The sequence below is a fragment of the Martes martes genome (assembly GCF_963455335.1).
Source record: "Martes martes genome assembly, chromosome: 1".
NCBI lineage: Eukaryota > Metazoa > Chordata > Mammalia > Carnivora > Mustelidae > Martes > Martes martes.
Window position 1 is genome coordinate 128,471,883 of NC_137888.1, and position 20,931 is coordinate 128,492,813.

General features: G+C 39.6%; 1 protein-coding gene across 1 annotated transcript in view; it reads right to left on the minus strand.

Moving 5' to 3' along the window:
- The window catches only part of DNAJC13 (DnaJ heat shock protein family (Hsp40) member C13), a 126,034-nt gene extending 105,843 nt beyond the window's left edge, over nt 1-20,191 (minus strand). The window contains exon 1 of the mRNA XM_080811795.1: nt 19,939-20,191. The gene's annotated coding sequence lies outside the window, so the exon portion shown is untranslated. The remainder of the gene's footprint in view (nt 1-19,938) is intronic.
- Between the last annotated feature and the right edge of the window lie 740 nt (nt 20,192-20,931).

The following is a 20,931-nucleotide window of genomic DNA, read 5'->3' on the forward strand; positions in this document are numbered from 1 at the left end:
GTGTGGTGAAAAAACAATGAATACTGTTACGCTGAAAATAAATAAAAAATTTAATTAAAAAAAAAAAAGAAGAAGAAGTTATTTTTTAAGGCTATATGTTATTTCACTATATGAATACACTAGAACAGTACTACTTATAGTGTAATCGCAAGCATCAAGCTAAGTACAGAAACTGACAGTAAGTGTTTAGAAACCTAAAAACAATTTGGTGAGTGAACTCCTGGCTGAAGAGTACATAGACCAAACAGTTCAAGACTCTCAAATTTGTATGATAGATCACAGGGTAATAGCTTCCAACCAGCTTCATGCAGAGGGACCATGTTATGTGTCATATTTTAAAATTAGTCTACTGACTATAACCTAGAAGTGTATGAAATCCAGAACCCACTTATTTCATGAAAAAAATTTAAATTTAATTAATTGTACAGGATAAATTACTGCAACTGTTCACTAAAAAAAGACTCATAAATTTTGAAAATACTACATAGTTTACTTCATACTGCATAAAAGTTAAAATGAATATGGTCATTTTTTTCTTTTGTGACCTGACCATCTTTCCCCACCCTTACTTAGAAATGTACTTAAAAAAATACTGGACACATACCAAAGTGTCAGAGCACACTAAATAGCTAGAATGATGGTTCCGATCACATTATGGTTCACACTAATTTGTTTTTAATTAGCAAGTATTCTTCTAATAATGTGAATAAAACGAATTTCATTCAAAAGGACACTTTTATAACAGCTTTTTAAGATACAATTCACACACCATAGAATTTACCCTTTTTAAGTATACAGTTCAGGGGTTTTTAGCATATTCAGAGTTCTACAACCAATGCTGTTTTTAGAACATTTTTGCCATCCCATAAAGAAACCCTGTTAGCAGTCACTCCTCATTCCCACTCACTCCCAGCACCTGGCAACCACTAATCTACTTTCTGTCACTACAGATTTGCCTATTTTAGACATCTCATATAAATGAATCATACAAAATGTGGTCTCTGTGACTGCCTTCTTTCATGTAGCATGACATTTTCAAAGTTTATCCACACTCTGGCATGCATTAGTTTCCTTCTATTGTATAGATATACCACATTTTGTTTATTTATCAGTTGATGGACATTTGTGTTGTTTCTACTTTTTGGCTATCAGGAATCATGCTGCTAAAAGCATTTGTATGAACATGTTTTTATTTCTCTTGAGTATATATACCTCCATAGCAAAAACATTTTAAAAGACACTGCCATTTTGAAATTGCTTTCTTCATTCCTACTACTTTTGTATTAGCAAAGTGGCAAGGGCCTCTATACTCTATGTAGAACACTCTTCCCCTGGACACCTACATGGTTCACATGTCCTTCAAGGCTGGGTTTAAATGTCACTTCTATAATGAGGCCTACCCTAACTATCCTGTTATAAATTGTAATCACTCTCCTCATTCTACACCTTCAATTCCCCTGACTCCTGCTCATTTTTCTTCTATGGCACCTTTCACTGTCAATTTATTCAATGTGCAATTTATTACCCATCTAATCCTGCTACCATTATCAAGAGAGAAGCATTTTTGTCTGTTAAGCTAATTTATACATACACACACATATATCCCCAAAGCCTACAAGAGTTCCTGACACAAAATGGGTGGTCAATAAGTACTTAAGTGAATGAATGAAATGCAGCAACCCCACGGGAAATCCTGATGTCCACTTTAAACCTGATGTTCTAACAGGTAATCCTAAATAAGGTTTTGTCAAATCTTCTGGAAAAGCATCAACTCATGCTCTGAGGAATAAGAGAACCACAAGTAACAGCAAGGTTAGGGAAACCTTTAATATTACTAGAGAGGAAATTACAGTCAACTGACATCTTCCTTTCTAATGTGTATGGAGACAGCTAAATATAGTCCTGACAGTTGGTGCATTTTGTTTGTTTTTTTCCCCCTGGATTGTGTATCTGAGATGAAACAGACAGCCGACTAAGACTTATTAAAACCAGCAGACATTTTTCCTGGCTTCTAAATCATTTGCAGTAAATGACATTGCTGAAAAGAAACTTAGGTAGGATCTCTGAGAATATGCCAAAATAGTGAAAAATATAGGTCTACAGATGTTATCTTTCCCTCATATACTATGACTGAATATTGGAATAAGGGATTAAAAAAGGAGGACACAAAAGGTGATGACCAATACTAAGGAGTGGAGTTTGGACTGCTAGACCATAACTTATCTGACTGACAGACTCTGTACCAAGGCCTATCTTGGTACAAGAAAATGCACCTGAGTGAAGAGTGACTGATATCATTAAGGGACCTCAAATTTAAAATGGAGGTGAGAGAAAAATAATAAAGACTTTAAAATGATAGCGCCAGGGGCGCCTGGGTGGCTCACTGGGTTAAAGACTCTGCCTTAGGCTCGGGTCATGATCCCGGGGTCCTGGGATTGAGCTCCACATCAGGCTCTCTGCTCGGCAGGAAGCCTGCTTCCTCCTCTCTCTCTGCCTGCTTCTCTGCCTACTTGTGATCTCTGTCAAATAAATAAAATCTTTTTTAAAAAAAATGATAGTGCTAAAGAATTTAAGAGCATGACCTGGGGCGGGGCGGCAGGGGGGGTACTCCTAAAGATGACTTTGTAGGTATTGCTGATTTGGGGGAATACGTAACTCAAACAGATCTTTTAGGAGGAGAATTAAAACAAGTTTACATCAATAAGGCTTATCTACAACTTTCTAAAGACCTAGGAACTTGGTGGTGATAAAAGCACCAGACTCCAGAGTTCTTAGGCTAGGACAGTTAAAGGAGAAAGAGAGAGAAGATCTAACATACACATTAGTATAAAATTAAACTACTGGAAGATATACAAATGGCCAACAGGTATATGAAAAGATGTTCAATGTCACTATCAGAGAAATGCAACTCAAAAGCACTAGAGGGGTGCATGGCTGGCTCAGTCGGTGGAGCACGTGACTCTTGATCTCGGGGTTGTGAGCTCAAGCCCCACGTTGGGTGTAGAGATCGCCCAAAATTAAATAAATAAGTAAAATCCAAAAAAAAAAAAAAAGCATGAGATATTACCTCACACCTATTACAATGGCCATTATCAAAACAAACAAACAAAAACCTCAAAAGACAACAAGTTTTGGCAAGGATGTAGAGAAACTGAATACTGGTAGTGAGAATGCAAAATGGTATAAGGCAGTACGGAAAACAGTACGGAAGTTCCTAAAAATTAAAAATAGAACATATGATCCAGCAACGAAACTTCCAGGTATTTATCCAAAAGAACTGAAATTAGGATCTCCAAGAGTCTACTCCCATGTTCACTACAGCATTTTCTATAAGAGCCAAGATATGGAAACAACTTCAAATCCATCAACAGATGAAAAAATTAAAAAATGTGGCATACACACACAAAGGAGTATTTTTCAGCCGTGAAAAAGAAGGAAATCTTGCAATATGCAACGTAGGTGAACTTTGGGGGACATGATGCTAGCTAGCTAGCTAGGTGAAATAAGTCAGCCATAGAAGGGCCAATACTGCATTAGTCCATGCTGTATTTTATGAGTTATCTAAAATAGTCAAACTCATAGAAACAGAGAGTAGAATGGTGGCTGCCAGGAATGGGCTGCAGTAGAAAGGGGGAGTTGCTAATCAATGGGTATGAAGTTTCTGCTGTGCAAAATAATTAAGTTGCAGAGATCTGCTGTACAGCATGGTGCCTACAGTTAACAATACTGTACTGCACACTTAAAAATCTGTTAAGAGGAAAAAAAAATCTGTTAAGAGGACAGATCTCATGTTAAAGTGTTCTTACCACAATAAAATAAAATTTAAGAAAATTTTAAACTACTGATTACCTGGCTAATAGAAGAAATACTGTTGCAGATAACCATGTTGACAGAAAAAATACAATAAAAGATTAAAGAAGTACCTCAACTCTCTCTGGACATCAGCAGCCGTTCCTATGGCCAAAATCAGCAGATTTGACAATTATCTCTAACATTTTAGGAAGCAACAAGTGATACTGCTATTGTGTTTCCAATCCTGAATAACCACCACCAAAAAAGACCAGTAAAATGGAAGTGCCTTTTTTGGGAGAAAATTACTCCTCTACCTGAAAAGCTTGCCTTCAGTCATATTACATACATGCAGAAGTATATCTGAGAGGTAAGAGAGGGAGGAGATACTCACCTACATAGCCAAATAAGGGGATAATTCAGTGTTACGTATTACTACTTTCAGCATAGCCTCATAATGGAAATCAGGATAATCCTTTTTTATTTTGAGCCCTTGGTAAAGATTATCCTGAAATTGGGGAGGCACGGTGACTCTATTAAAAAGATTTAAGTCATGTCCTGAAATTATGCAAAAACTAGGTTTCACTGAGTATTCATCATGTGTTAATGCTTAGGCCAGGCCTTGGCTTATGCGTTTATCCACCTACCTCACTTTGTCTTCATAACACCACTATGGTATAGATATGATGATACGGTATAGATATGATGATATGATGATCTCCATTTTAGTGACAAGAAAACTATAGAGAATTTATATCACTTCTCCCAGGTCACTATGGTAAATAGTTGGGCCAGACTATGGATTCACTCTGCTTAACTCTACACTCTATGTATTTATCCTAAGCAATAAAACCTTCCCTCGAATTTAAGAACTCAAAATAAATTCATTCTGACCATGTAATTACAGGTGTATCATTTGACAGCACATTCCTGGATTAATTCAGAACTAGTACCAATTATTACCTTCACACAATTTCAAACAATGAAACAACCTGCCACACTCAACACAAGGCAAAAGAAAAAGAAAAGGCAAGGCTCCAAGGCTGAATATTTCTGTCTATAGGTAAGCTTAAAAATTTTTTTTAAGCGGGGTGCCTGGGTGGCTCAGTGGGTTGAACGTCTGCCTTCAGCTCAGGTCATGATCCTAATGTTGTGGGATTGAGCCCCACATCAGGGTCCTTGATCAGCAAAGGGCCTGCTTCTCCCTCTCCTTCTCTCTCTGTGTCAAATAAATAAATAATAAGTCTTTAAAAAAATAACTGAAAAAAAATTTTTTTAAATGAAGTATTCAAAACAAACACGACAGAAATTTGTTACGAATATAGGATTCTAGGGGCGCCTGGATGGCTCAGTGGGTTAAAGCCGCTGCCTTGGGCTCAGGTCATGATCCCAGTGTCCTGGGATCGAGCCCCACATGGGGCTCTCTGCTCAGCAGGGAGCCTGCTTCCTCCCTCCTCTCTGCCTGCCTCTCTGCCTACTTGTGATCTCTATCTGTCAAATAAATAAAATCTTTCAAAACAACAACAACAAAAAATATATAGGATTCCAGAATAGTCTTTAAGGAGTTCAATAACAGAAATACTACTTTAACTAACAATGAACTTTTAAAATAACCAGATTAGGGGCACCTGGGTGGCTCAGTAGGTTAAAGCCTCTGCCTTCGGCTCAGGTCATGATCCCAGGGTTCTGGGATCGAGCCCCGCATCCGGCTCTCTGCTCGGCAGGGAGCCTGCTTCCTCCTCTCTCTCTCTCTGCCTGCTTGTGATCTCTGTCTGTCAAATAAATAAATAAAATCTTTAAAAAAAAATAATAAAATAAAATAAAATAACCAGATTAATGAGATCTGAGGCTGGGACCTACTTCCCAACAGTGTTATATATATTTTTTAAAGATTTTATTTATTTATTTGACAGAGAAAGAGAGATCACAAGTAGGCAGAGAGCCAGGCAGAGAGAAGAAGGAAGCAGGGGGAAGCAGGCTCCCCACTGAGCAGAGAGCCTGATGCAGGACTTGATCCCAGGACCCTGAGATCATGACCTGAGCCAAAGGCAGAGGCTTACCCCACTGAGCCACCCAGGCACCCCCCAACAGTGTAATATTTTTTTATTAAATTTTTTAATTTTTTTATAAACAGATCATGTATTTTTATCCCCAGGGGTACAGGTCTGTGAATCTCCAGGTTTACACACTTCACAGCACTCACCATAGCACATACCCTCCCCAATGTCCATAACCCCACCACCCTCTCCCAACCCTCCTCCCCCCAGCAACCCTCAGTTTGTTTTGTGGGATTAAGAGTCACTTATGGTTTGTCTCCCTCCCGATCCCATCTTGTTTCATTTATTCTTTTCCTACCCCCCAAACCTCCCACGTTGCATCTCCACTTCCTATATCAGGGAGATCATATGATAGTTGTCTTTCTCTGATTGACTTATTTCGCTAAGCATAATACCCTCTAGTTCCATCCACGTCGTCGCAAATGGCAAGATTTCATTTCTTTTGATGGCTGCATAGTATTCCATTGTAGATATATACCACATCTTCTTTATCCACTCATCTGTTGATGGACATCTAGGTTCTTTCCACAGTTTGGCTATTGTAGACATTGCTGCTATAAACATTCGGGTGCACATGCCCCTTCGGATCACTACGTTTGTATCTTTAGGGTAAATACCCAGTAGTGCAATTGCTAGGTCATAGGATAGCTCTATTTTCAACTTTTTGAGGAACCTCCATGCTGTTTTCCAGAGTGGCTGCACCAGCTTGCAGTCCCACCAACAGTGTAGGAGGGTTCTCCTTTCTCTGCATCCTTGCCAGCATCTGTCATTTCCTGACTTGTTAAATTTAGCCATTCTGACTGGTGTGAGGTGGTATCTCATTGTGGTTTTGATTTGTATTTCCCTGATGCGGAGTGATGCGGAGCACTTTTTCATGTGTCTGTTGGCCATCTGGATGTCTTCTTTGCAGAAATGTCTGTTCATGTCCTCTGCCCATTTCTTGATTGGATTATTTGTTCTTTGGGTGTTGAGTTTGATAAGCTCTTTATAGATTTTTGGATACTAGCCCATATATCTGATATGTCGTTTGCAAGTATCTTCTCCCATTCTGTCAGTTGTCTTTTGGTTTTGTTAACTGTTTCCTTTGCTGTGCAAAAGCTTTTGATCTTGATGAAATCCCAATAGTTCATTTTTGCCCTTGCTTCCCTTGCCTTTGGTGATGTTCCCAGGAAGAAGTTGCTGTGGCTGAGGTCAAAGAGGTTGCTGCCCCAACAGTGTAATATTAACCTCTCCAAATTTTCAGGTATCTATTTTATATTCTCAATCAAACCTTAATCACTTGGTGATGTAGTCATTTCACCTTATGAAGGCAACTGGTCTGGAAACTGCAGTAACTCTTTCAGACCATGAGGATACTCCTGGACACACAAATAACTCACTAGTGGATAATGGCAATACACAAAGATCAGAAAAATGCAGAAGAAAGAGGATTAAGAATATTTTGTACTGAGTATGTATCATTCAAAGTGAGACTTGGAACAACCTCAAGAGAACCACTGGAAAATGAGTGAAGGCAAGTCTAGAGGGTCCACCAAGCACAGTGTCCTTCAAGTGATGATTTAATTTTGAAACACAGACTTGGAAATAGTTCCTATAGCACAGACACCAGACCACATAAACATAACTAACAACTAGCACAAGAAGCTACATTAGTATACACACTAAACTAGTTTTAATATTCAATTTAATATTCAATATTCAATTAATATACACACTAAGCTAGTTTTAATATTCAATTTAATATTCAATAGTTTAATCACTGTAACTAAAGATGGTGAATTTTTTAAGTGTTACTTATGGTTGAAGACAGATTAGTAAAAACTGCCATTTACTGGCTGTGTAACTTGAAGAAAAGCTTCCTAAACTTCTTGGAATCATGGTTCATCTATGAGAGAGAACAGTATTTGCAGCAAAGGGCTTTGGTAAGGAGTAAATGATATAAATAAAGGGGATAGTGTGATGCTTGGCTCGGAATAAGCACTAAAAATATTAACTGCAATCATAATAATGATTATTGTACTTTAAACATACTACCCTAGATACAAAATAGTTGTTTCATATCTCTCTATGATTACCTCTCTCACTTTCAGGCTTACAAGGCCCTGTATCTTTGGGGCGCCTGGGTGGCTCAGTGGGTTAAAGCCTCTGCCTTCGGCTCGGGTCATGATCCCAGGGTCCTGGGATCGAGCCCCACATCGGGTTCTCTGCTCGGCGGATAGCCTGCTTCCCTCTCTCTCTCTGCCTGCCTCTCTGCCTACTTGTGATCTCTGTCTGTCAAATAAATAAATAAAATCTTTAAAAAAAAAACAACAACAAACAAGGCCCTGTATCTCTCTTAATTTTTTTTTTTTTAATTTATTTATTTGTTAGAGAGAGAGCGAGTGAGCACAGGCAGACAGAGTGGTAGGCAGAGGCAGAGGGAGAAGCAGGCTCCCTGCGGAGCAAGGAGCCCGATGTGGGACTCGATCCCAGGACGCTGGGATCATGACCTGAGCCGAAGGCAGCTGCTTAACCAACTGAGCCACCCAGGCGTCCCAGCCCTGTATCTCTCTTAAGGCGTCGCAGGTGGGAAAGTTAAAATTATTAAATTACTTAATCCTAAATCTTTTATCTTTTAATTTCAATCCTTGTAGTATTTATTCAATATCACCAACGAGTATCAGCTAGGATTTCTACCTTCAAAAGTACAGTGTTTTATTGCTTTAGTCAGTATTTGCAGTTTTCACCTGCTCATTCCAAGATAACTATAGCAATATACATTTCTTAAGCTAGGTTCAGTATGAGGGTATCCTTATTTTATTATCCCTTGTTATTTATTTTTTTAAAAAAGATTTTATTCATTTGAGAGAGATACAGAGACAGAGATGGAGAGAGAGAGCACAGTATGGGGAGAGGGAGAGAGAGAGAGGGAGAAGCAGATTCCCCACTGAGCTGGGAGCCTGACATGGGGCTTGATCCCAGGACCTGGAGATCATGACCTGAGCCGAAGGCAGGCACTTAACCATCTGAGCCACCCAGACATTCCTTGTTATTTTTTACAATTTTATCCTACCTAAAAAAGGTTTTCAAAAAGAAATAAATAAGGGCATCTGGGTGGCTCAGTCAGTTAAGTCCGACTATTCATTTCAGCTCAGGTCATGATCTCAGGGTTGTGAGATATAGCCCTATTTCAGGTTCTGTACTGGATGTGGAGACTGCTTAGGATTCTCTCTTTCCCTCTCCCTCTGCCCCCCCCCACCAGCCTGTGCACACTCCTGAGCACATGCTCACTATCTCTCTCTCAAAAATAAATGAATAAATAAATGAAATGAAAAAAATAAAAAGGAATAAATATGAGACAGGTTAAGATACTCATGATAGATGAAATTTTTAAAAATTACCTTAAGTCAGCTGTAACCTGACATTTAAGCTTCTCTTTATTTCAACTTTATTCCCACAAAATACTATGATTTTTCAAGTCAATGTTACTTACTACATTTTAAATCCCCTACTTAGGCATCTGGAATTTCACTTGTTAGAAGAGTACCTCTTTACGTGAAACCAACATATTTTTAAATTTATTTTGGTATCTACAAGTTAACCATGGTTTGAGAAACTTTTGGAAAAAAGAACTTCACTCCCTAAAAATTATCTATGCTCCATTTAATATTTAAGTATTTCTCCATTAATATTTACATATTTCTTTAATAAGCTCCAGAAGTGTTTTCTAAAATTTGTTGCTCATAGACAAAACTCTTAAGCAACCAGAATTCCCGTTAATAGTGATGGAAAATATGCAAAACTTCTAGCATCAAACAGCTCAAGCATCAAGCAGGTAACAGCAATAAGTCATTTATAGGCACATTCTCTAAACAGCAATGAACTGTCCAACTAACAAAATGTCAAACTTGCTGCAGGAGATCTTGGTAGCAGCTGCACAGTCAGCACTTGCTACCCTGCCAGTTGTTGAGACGTACCCAAGTTAGCAAGAATTTATCTGTTCAAACTAATTATTGCTTAAATTTCATCTCCTTCAGGGCATCTGGGTGGCTCAGTCCGTTAAGCCTCTGCCTTTGGTTCAGGTCATGATCCAGGGGTCCTAGGATGGAGCAGGGAGGCTGCTTCTCATCCTCCGACATCGGCCCCACCATGCACTCACTCTCTCTCGCAGGCCCTCACTTGCTCACTCACTCTCAAGTACATTAAAAAAACTCTAAAAAGAAAAAGAAATTTCATCTCCTTCATTTCTGCGTGTACCACTTCAAATTCTCAAAGATCTACTTTTTTTTTTGATGAGAAAAACACAAATTTACATTTATTTGTAATATTATTTGTAATAAATTTGTAATTTATTGAAAGCATCTCCAGTTTTTTAAGCTGCCTTTGCCTATTCTCATTCCATACCTTATTATTATACCACCAACAGAGTTTTCTTGCAACTTAGCAGTTTGTTCTTTTGAGAGAACTGTTCTAGGGGTTAAAGTCAAATTCAGGGCAACATAAGCAGTTTGGCTAGATTCAACCTGCTCAGTGAATTCCCTTGCTTTATGCTTTCGAACAACATTTAATGTTCTCACATTCTCTAATTTATTACTGGCAGTAAAACTGGCAATCTATTTGAGATCATTTATGAATAAAATGAGACCAATCTTTCAGAAGATACGATTTTGACACAAAACCACAGAATTTGAGAGTCCGCTAAGCAGAAGCCTACACCAAACTGGTATGAAGCACAAAAAGCAGGTTGAATGGCCTCAACACCACGGGAACCCAGACAGATTACAGCCAAGCTATAAGCAAAAGAATCTGCACACATAGCAAAACTTAAGTGTATGTGCAAGTCCTGTGTTTAAGTAAAAACAGAGCCCTCATTTAACCAGAGATGAATGCATATACTCAGAAAAACACAGCCTTGACTTACTATGGGGTTACCTCCTGATAAGCCTACTGTAAACTGAAAATGCATTTAATACACTTAAATTACCAATCATCATAGCTTAGCCTAGCCTACCTTAAATGTGCTCAGAACACATTAGCCTACAGTTGGGCAAAATCATCTAATACAATGCCTATTTTATAACAAAGTACTGAATATCTCATGTGATTTACTGAATACTGTACTAAAAATGAAAAACAGAATTGTTGTAAGCGTATCAGTTGTTCACCCTTGTGACTTTGTGGCTGACTGGGAGCCGCGGTTCACTGCCGTTGTCGGCATCACGAGAGTAGAATATCACATATGCTAGCCTGAGAGAATATCAAAATTCAAAATACAGTTTCTACTGAATGCATACCACTTCCACACCATTATAAAGTTGAAAGAGTTAAAGTCAAGTTATCATTAAGTTGGGAACCATCTGTGATACACTGGTGAGTAAAGAAAATGGCTTTAAGAAAGGGTATTTGCCTTTAAAGCACACATTTCGCATGACCCACTGAGACGAATTTTTACACAATTACAACAACTTGGAGAGAGCAGATAAGATACTAATTTTTACACTTTGAATCTGTAACAAAGAATTCTGATTTCAAATAATGAATTAAAAACATGAGTTTGTCCTGAAATGCATTAAAAAATAAAATGGATGGAAAGATGGATATATGATAAAGCAAGTAGTAAATGTTAATGTGAAAATCTCAGAGATGAGTATAAGTAAGTAATGTAAAGTTCTTCAACTTGGCTGTAGATGAAAAATTTATTTGGGGGGAAGAACTGCCTTTACCTTTATTTTCTGACCTAGATCGCCTAAAGAAACCCTGTTTTTCTGCTCCATTGTAACACTACACCTGGAAATATGGTATACGGTCACATGATAGGAACAAACTTATTAATTTAATATTTCCTCATACAGCTAAATCCTATTAAAAATGCAGGGGGAGGGAGAACCATTGCTAAGGCAAGGGCTAATCTTGAGTAATAACCAAAGAGAGAATCCCTTAATACTAGCTTTTTAAAGACCTACATTTATTTGTAAATGGATTCAAAACTGGAGTGAATTACATCTCTAGGCTAGTTGTTTCAAATAAAAGGTTAAAATATAAATAGCTGGGGCACCTGGGTGGTTCAGGGGGTTAAGTCTCTGCCTTCAGCTCAGGTCATGATTTCAGGGTCCTGGGATGGAGCCCCACATTGGGCGCTCTGCTCAACAGGGAGCCTGCTTCCCCCTCTCTCTCTGCCTGCCTACTTGTGACCTCTCTCTGTCAAATAAATAAATAAAATCTTAAAAAATATACAGTTAATGCTCTAATTTTAGATATGCTGTTGAAGCAAGCACAAAATATAAAGTTAACAGAACATTAATTTTTACCCAGATTAAAAAGTTACAACTCGACTGTCTTAGAATGTGCTGTGTATGGGGGAAAACTGATATGAACTTTAACCTTTTTTAATTATTAATTTTCAGCTTCATGTTTTAATATGTAACCCAAGTAGAGGCAAAAGTATTTCCTTCTAAGTAAGTAACAAATCAGTATGTGTAATGTGTATAATACCTACAGAGGTCTTTTTTTTTTTAGTTTTTATTTATTCATTTGAGAGCGAGAGAAACAGAGAGCACAAGCAGCGGGGAGAGGCAGAGGGAGAAACAGATTCCTGGCCGAGCTGGGAGCCTGACATGCAGCTCGAGCCCAGGACCTGGAGACGATGACCCCAGCCGAAGGCAGACGTCCAACCATCTGAGCCACCCAGACGCTCCATTTACAGGGGTCTTCAAACAGTTTAAAAGGGGGCATTGGGGTGGCTGTCATTAGGGGCCTGCCTTCAGCTCAGCGGGGAGTCTGCTTCTCTTTCTACCCTTCCCCCTGTTCATGCTAACTCATTCTCTCAAATAAATAAAATCTTTAAAAAAAAACAGCTTATAAAATAGATCACAAAGCAAAGTTTTTTTTTTGTTTGTTTTTTAAAAGATTTTATTTATTTATTCGACAGACAAAGATCACAAGTAGGCAGAGAGGAAGGCAGAGAGAGGAGGAAGCAGGCTCCCTGCGGAGCAGAGAGCCCGATGTGGGCTCGACCACAGGACCCTGGGATCATGACCTGAGCCGAAAGCAGAGGCTTTAACCCACTGAGCCACCCAGGCGCCCCCAAAGCAAAGTTTTAATACATCCTACCTTAGCTTTCTAAAAGCTCTGAAGGACCCACTAACTCGAGATAAATGTGGCTAGAGAAGAAAGCCAGTGGTACTATCAAATTTCAGCTGGCAATCATATATCCAAATAATTGTCCAGAAGTTGTAGTACTGAAACCTTTGCATTGTCTGCCACATCAAAATGAACTTTTAAATACTTCCACCACCACGGGGTAGGGCAAATAATCTAAGATTCATCTCTCCATTCTTTAAAAATCCATTCCTTTCCAATGAGAAATCAGATACAGATTCATGAAATAAAAGGGCAAGAGAAATTCAAAAGCAATCCCTAAATCTGAAGAAACACTTTTAACAGTATCTTAATTGGGGGAGAGGCAAGCATAAATACCACAGCAGTTAATTTTGTTGGCCATTCTATTCAATATAAATATTGAAAAAAATACATCTTTCCATTTATATTACATGTACGCAGATTTCATCCGAGAGAGTAATTCTTACTTCTCATAGCTGTCGTAACACACACAAAAAAGTTTTTTTCCAAGAAATATGCATGATTATGACTCTTCTTTCCAAAACTTAAAAATGCTGAAATAGTCACCTAAAAAACCCCAACAAATGTGTTCATTTAAGCAATCCTGTGAAACTGATGCTAATAATCATTTACATAGTTTTTGTTTGTACACATTCCTGAAAATTTTTAGACCTAATTTCTATTTTATCTTTGAAGCTAACCTGGCTCATGAAAGAACAAAATGTACTAGTTCAATAAGCTCTTCTTTAGCTCACAAACAGGTATTTAATAATCTTCCTCTATTACACGAAAAGAGACCCTAATGGGTAAGAGATTTTCAATTGCCATGTTTTAACTTGTTGCTGTTTTTTCTATCACTGTAGTGAACGCATAATGGAGAACTAAATTTCCTAAGCATACTGCAAATTCTACTTAGAGGAAGTTTTACAGTAAGCAACCTAATAGGCAAACACACTATTAAAAGACAAGGACCTTAGGCTACTACAATTTCCCTTTCACCCAACACAAAACAGCAACATATAGGTTTCTTGGCTCTTTCTGAAATATCCCTGTTATTCCAAACTCTGCCATAGTTCTTCAGATTTTAAAGAAAACCCCATATCTACCAGTTAACTAAAAAAAAAGAAAAAGAGGAAAATTCCACTTTTAAAATTAAACCCAGCACATCCATGGTTGGGGGGAGGGAATGGCTTTAATCTGCTCTAAGATTTGCTAAACATCCAAAATACATTCTGTATCTTAACTAGAAATCTGAGGGGGAGAGAAACCTCAAAGCACTAGATGACTAAGGAATACATGCCTGAAATCCACCTATAAGAATTTAATTTTACTATAATTAGCATAGAACTTATTAAATATTAGGGAAAATCTACTCTATTCATAACTTTATCAATCCTTCCATTATGTTCTGGCAACTACACTTGACAAAATCAAAACATTTAATTATTTTAGATTGCTTCAGGGTTTTGTTTTTGTTCACCAAAGATCAAATTTTTACTCATCAACTTCACAGAGGTATTCCTGATGGCCACGTGCTAAATATGTGAACTCTGCTTAGGCAGCGTGGTCTACTTTTAAGGGCAATTTAGAATGCTGCGATAATAAAATCCCATTGAATGTAATTTTGTTGTTGTTGTTTTAAAGTTTTATTTATTTATTTGAGAGAGGGGGGGGAGAGAGAGAGAGAGTGTGTGTGTGTGTGTGTGTGTGTGCGTGCGTGCATGGGGGGGGGGAGGAGAGGCAAAGATAGAAGGCAGGGAACCTGATGCAGGACTCAACCTCAGGATTCTGAGATCATGACCTGAGCCAAAGGTAGCTACTTAACCCACTGAGCCACCCAGGTGCCCAACAGTGTTGTTTTAGAGATCACTTCTTCATAAGCAGGACATAAAAGTGCAAGTAAAACTCAAATATGCAGGCTGTTGAATAAAGTTAAGAGCCTGTGAAAAGAACCACTAGCAAATTATGTTTAGCTTTATTGATAAAATAAAGATTTTACTGAACACTTAGTCTAAGTTAGTAAAGAGGATCACAACCGTTGGTTTAAGTTACTACAAAAATATCCCCAAATCAGTGATTCTCAAAGGAGTTCCTGCAATTAGAAATCACTCCATACTACAAGAGGTGTTACTGATTGGCATGTGCTGAGCAAGTGAAAACTGCTAAAGCAGAAAAATGTGTTGAAAACTAGTGACTATAATTTTAAAGATGCTATGATTCGAAACACTACAGTAGGGGCTCCACGGTGGCTCAGTCGGTTACAGGTCTGCCTTCAGCTCCAATCGCAGTCCCTGCGTCCTGGGATCCAACCCCACATCAGGCTCACTGCTCAGAGAGGAGTTTCCTTCTTCCTCTCCCTCTGCCCCTCCCCTCCCCTCATGCTCTCAAATAAAGAAAATCTAAAGGAAAAAAAAGAGAGAAACACTACAGCAGTCCCCCCTATCCTCAGGAAATGTGTTCCAAGACCCCCAGTGGATTCCTGAAACCACAAAGTACCAAATCCCATAGACTCTTACCCTGTATGTATGTACCTGTAATAAAGTTTAATTTATAAAAGTTGGTACAGTGACATATTAACAGTAAGATGAAACAATTGTAACAATATACTGTAATGTTTTATGAATGTGGTCTCTCTCAAAATATCTTACTGCACTACACTTAGCCTTCTCCTGATTTGAGATAAAATGCCTATGTGATGAGATTATATGAGGTAAATAGCACAGGCACTACGATATAGCATTAGGCGACTACTGACCTTCTGACACTATATTAGAAGGATCATCTGGTTCTGGACTGCTAATAACCTCAAGTAACTGAAGCTATTAAAAGTGAATAAGGGGTGAGTACTGTACTATGATTTAGTGGATGGGGCTAGACACCCCTCAATGTACAAGACAGCCCCACAGGTTGAAATGCCCTCAACTGACTTTTAAATATCCAGTTAGGCATTAATATAGGTAAAAACCTATTTATAACCAATCCCAATTTTAATTCTGTATTAAATATAAATCACAAAGTACATTTCGTAGAGTTTAATATGCATATAATTTTCTAGGAGTGCACCTATCATGAAAATGGAGAGATTATACTTTGAGTCCTCTTGGCTTTTGACAGTTGTATTTTGTCTTCATTTTTGAAAAAAATATTTTTGCTGTTTTTTTGCTTTTGGTAAAGTTGTCACTCAACTGTCTTCTTGTTTGCATGCTTTCTCTGCTTCAACTCTTTGCTCCTCTGTATAGGTTTCTCTTTGGTTACCGTCCTCTCTGTCCCTTGTTTACCTCAGTTTAAATACAATGTGTGTTTTGAGTTTGTGGGTGGTATTGGGGGACAGTATTTATCTTGCTTGGTGTTCTCTAAGCTTCTGGATCCATGGTTTGATGTCTGACATTAATTTTGGAAAATTTTCCATTATTTCCTCAAACATTTTAGTATTTCTTCTACTCTGTTCTCTCTTCTGGGATTCTAATCATTTATATATTAAAATGTTTAACACCATCCCTAAGCTCTAGGGTATTTCATTTTAACTTTTTTTGTCTGTCAGTTGGGTAATTTCTTCTACCATTAATAAGTTCACTGATTCTTTCCTTGGCTATGTCAATTCTGATAAGCCCAAAAGCATTCTTCATTTACTGTGTAATAATACCTCTAGCCCTTCTTTTGATTCTTACACTTTCTATCAGCTAAAATTACCCATCTGATCTTGCATGTTATCCACTCTTCAATCTTTAACACATTATAGTCATTTTAAATTCCCTAGCAGATAACAGCATCTATGTTAATCTAAGTGTTCTTCTGATGATTGCTTTCTCTAGAGAATTTTTTTTTTTGCCTTTTACGTACACCTTATAATTTTCAGTTGAAAGCTGGACGTGTACAGAACAGTAGAGACTGAGATAAATAATTCTGTGACTGCAAACGGGCACGTCTTTATTTCGGTAGGTCTTTAGTGCAAAATTTGTGTTAATCTGTTTAGGAGTTGAGCTGGATTTATGATCTGCTGTTGCTATGGTTATTCTCAGTGTACCACAGGCTTCAGAAAATCTACAGAATAGCTGGTGCCTATGGCGGGGGATGGTTTACTAAAGCAAAGTCTATCTGATTCTTTGTGCTGTGCCTCTTCGCATGATATTGTTCCTAGTAATATTCTGCATTCACTTGTTATTCAAAACTTCTTATAGTGGCAGGGGGCTGGAAAGAGGCTTTGTAGTTCTGATTAAGGTTCAGTCTTAGGGATACTCTATATCCCTGAATCTCAGGGGTGTGATCTTCTTGTTCCTCCAGGCTGCAGTTTTAAGCTCAGTGCTCCTCCCAGAGAAGATTCTCTCCCCTTTCCTTTCATTGCCCAGCTCAATGAATGCTCACCAACAGGCCAGCAGAGATGTCCTTCCCTTCACAGATAAATGTTATTGTTCCATAAAAGATACAAAGAAAGAATCAGAGTTTTGTGCCCCTTTTGAAAGCTCTGCTGCTTTTCCAATCCTCTAGATCATTACCACAACAGACACTCCCCAGGGTTCTTTCCAATCTTTTCTAAGAGCGCCTCGTGAGTTTGTGGAGAAAGAGCTTGGAAGAAGGTGCACTCAGAATCAGCCTTCATCAGCTTGTCAGCTATTCTAGCTGAACTCTTCTTACCAGTGTCCAGTTGTGTCCAATGAACGTGACACTGAATTCATGTATACCCTCTCCTTAAAAGACTGGCCAATGGTTTGCTCTGTGACCTCCGTTCTTTAACAGTTCTCAAAAAAAGAATTTAAAGTGAGTCCCATTGGTTTTTGGTGCAACAGTGAGAGCAAGCCTTCTTTTTGACCCAGGACCAAAGTCAGAAGGTGGTGATATTATTTAAAATCTCCAGGTAATAGAGCAGGTGTTACAAATTGTTTGGAATAAAAAGGGAGTCTTATTGGGTTTAATGAAGTTGGATAACACAGAATTAAAGGATTTCTTTCAAAACAACTCCCTTTAACCACTGCTAAATATGACAGTCAACATTTAGGCCTAAAACTATTAACAACCAAATCTTTGCTATAGTTTATGCACACAGCCTTGCCTCTATTTTACTAAAAATTAGTATCTCAGAGAAGCAAGGGAAGGGTAAGTGCAATGAAAATCACCTGTGTAAACAGACCTGGTTAAGGAATAGATCCAAATTAGTTAAAACAGATTCTCTTTTTATTTCAATTGTAATTTAGTATCTACTGAGAACCAGATTCCACTATCAACCTTTCCACAAATTTAATAAAGCCAGCATTGTTATAGTTCACTTCAGCAACTACGTTCTATTTATTTGTGGATAAAGTTAAATTCTTACCAATAACTCCTGCTTTCCATGATTCCATTACTTTTGAACTGATAATGTTCATATAGTTTAGCCTATTTACTACTGTCACTTTAGAAAAAGAGAATACCCATTGCCTCCCAGTGGAATACAAACAGTGGTATCTTCCATGATATGGACTATAGACTTAAGGTTCTTGACATTCCTATCTCTTAATAACCCTCTGACTATTCTTTTCCTCAGTTAGTATGTTCTACTTCCTGTTTTCAAACTAGGAATACAGTGTAACATTTTCTAAACAGGACTTATGTCCCATTGTGATATTAATAACAAAAGCCAAGTTTGAGATATAACTGCTTACACAGTTTCATATTACATTTAAAATGTTAACAAGGTTTTTGGTTATATGCTAAATTCAGTCGAACAATTTAGCACTTTCCAGAAACCAAAGAAATGTGAATCAAGTTTTTTTTGGATACCGAATTTCTGGCGAGTTTTTGAAATCTCCCTTTTTAAATTTTTTAGGGCAAATCCTATTTCATATTCACATAGACTCAGAATATTGATAATCACTACAAAACCTGACCACTGTAATTTCCTCAAACTCTGCAGACGGTTACTTTCAAACCTAGAAATCGATCAGATCCAGAAAGTAAAAAAGAAAATACAGCAAGAAAGGCAATCACAGGGGCAAATCCTGAAGAAATATTCTGAAATTTTTTTCGGAAGACATTATACTCCACGAGGCTCAAAATAACCCTACAGTGTAAAGACCTTCATAGAGGAGTTAAAAGCATAAGGCACCGGCCCTCCTGTTTGCAAGAAATCATAAAGGGTAAAAGGGAAAAGAAAGGAAGAGAGCAATCATTACTTTGGGATATTACAGCCTCATTAGGGAGAGATTTTTTAAATCCCCCCCCCCATAACTGATAAAGGAAACAATCTGAAGACATCAACTGATAAAGAAAACAATCTCAGGACACCCTACAATAAGAGTTCACGGGAAGGCACTCTTCTTAAGTCTAATAAGTCAAATCTGCGTTTAACCGCCACTTCACTAAGCGTCTGATACCTCACCCATTCCAAAGACCACATTCAGAGGCAAAACCACAGCAGTGAAGGAAAGGCCACTGAAAAGAAGCTCCCCTGCAGGAAAGGAAAAACGTGAGGTGTAAACTTGATTTTGAAAAAGGGAGAGGCTGAAAAAACGACGCGGGTGCTCCCCATCTCCAAACGAAACAAAACAAAGCTAAGCAAAGAGAGTCAAAGTCTACACCGGACGTGTGGGGGAAGAAGGCTCGCGGACCCCAGGAAACGAAGAGTTGCCGGCAACCAGTAGAAAGTGTGTTCAGGCCAGGAAGCGAGAAGGGAACCCTGAGGGCGGAGCCCAGAGAGGAATAAGGGGTGTGTGGAGGTAAGGATGTACAGTGGGGATCTAGGGACCATGGTGGGTATAAAACGAAAAAACAATCCAAAAAAGAGGGGTGGGGCTGAACAAGGCAGTGCCCATGGAGAATGTCACTTGGTGCCAGGGGGGATCCGACGGGAGGAACCAGACCAGCAGCCTTGGGGGAGGGTAATCTGCTCTCCTTAACAGCTGGGGGCTGCGGCGGCCAAAATACCACCCCTCTTTTTTCCTTGTCCTTAGCCCCCCAAGTCCCCGTGGCGTGGGGAAGGGGTAAGGCAGAGCCCCAGAGGCCGGTGCCCGGAGTGGTTTACCTTCGCGGGAGGCTGGAGAGGTTCCAGCCCGAGCTCCTCCCGCCGCCGGCTCTGCGTCCGGAGTGAGATGAGGCGCCCTCCGGCCTCCTCCCCCTCACCACTTCCCCTTTCCCCTGTCGGGGCCCTGTAGCTCCGCTGCCGCGGGTTCCTGGTGCCGCGGCGGCCCGGGCTCCCCGCCCCCTCCGCCTCCTTCCTCTGCCTCTCAGAGGCTCACTCTGGAGGCCGCCATCTTCACTCAGGCTTTCAGCAACCGCGCTCCAATACGCCTGCGTCGCCACCGCCCAGGCTGTCACGAGACCAGGTCAGCTGATTTCAACTCTTCCGCCTTCTGTCCCGCCCCTCTACCCCCCCGCCCTTGCCCGCACGCATTTCTCGGCTTTCCCGGCTTTCCCGGTCCCATTTGCCCTCTTTCCCAGAAATTCCGTGTTCTATCGGCCCGCCCGCCCCCAGAATTTACACATGCGCAGAGTGACGGGGCCGGGTGTGGGATCCGGAGTCCACGCAGCGCCTAGGAGGGCCCGCCCCGCAGCGCGCGCGCTCAGGGGTGGAGCCACGCCCCTCCGGCGTGTTCCCCTAAAGTCACGCCCCTGGGCGTGTGGCTCCGAGTCCTGCGAGAGGCTGTGATGCTTGCCAGTTCTTTTGCACTGTTAATTCCCTGGAGTTTTGTTTTAAAGCCTTTCCCCCGCTTCGGCCCCGACTTCGGATGCCTTGGAATATCCGCGAGGCAATCCGAAGGCTCAGCGTGCTACCCGGTTTGGCTGGGTTGCGAGCCAGCAGGTTCACCACTACTGAGACTTCCAGAACGACAGTTGAGGGTTTAAATGTTGGTTGGTCTGGGAGGTCGCCAAGACTAAAGCTTGGGAGATGCCTACGGCTTGTCGTCGATGGGAATGCCAGGAATATAATACTGCTGTGTATTATTTATTGTCTGCTGATCGATCGCATCCCAAGGGTCTTATTTGCATTAGTTAAACCTCAGCTCTGAAGTAGGAA